We start from the raw sequence: 219 nt of genomic DNA, 5'->3' as shown, positions 1-219 counted from the left end.
TGCCTCTGTGTGCTGTGGAGGGATGCCGACTTCAGGGAGGGTGGCACAGGGCACCTCCGTTCATCATCATCCGCCCATCAAGCGACAATGGGCTCGGTGATGAGGCCTCCAAACGGAAGACAACGAAACAGACATAAAACCTGTCCCAAGGGAGGGGTGTCATTTGGTCACAATCTAATGGAGAAAAATAATGCCAACTGAGGGGTCTTTCAACTGGGT

The sequence above is a fragment of the Rattus norvegicus genome, chromosome 10 (assembly GCF_036323735.1).
Source record: "Rattus norvegicus strain BN/NHsdMcwi chromosome 10, GRCr8, whole genome shotgun sequence".
Lineage (NCBI taxonomy): Eukaryota > Metazoa > Chordata > Mammalia > Rodentia > Muridae > Rattus > Rattus norvegicus.
This window is presented reverse-complemented; position numbering follows the sequence as displayed.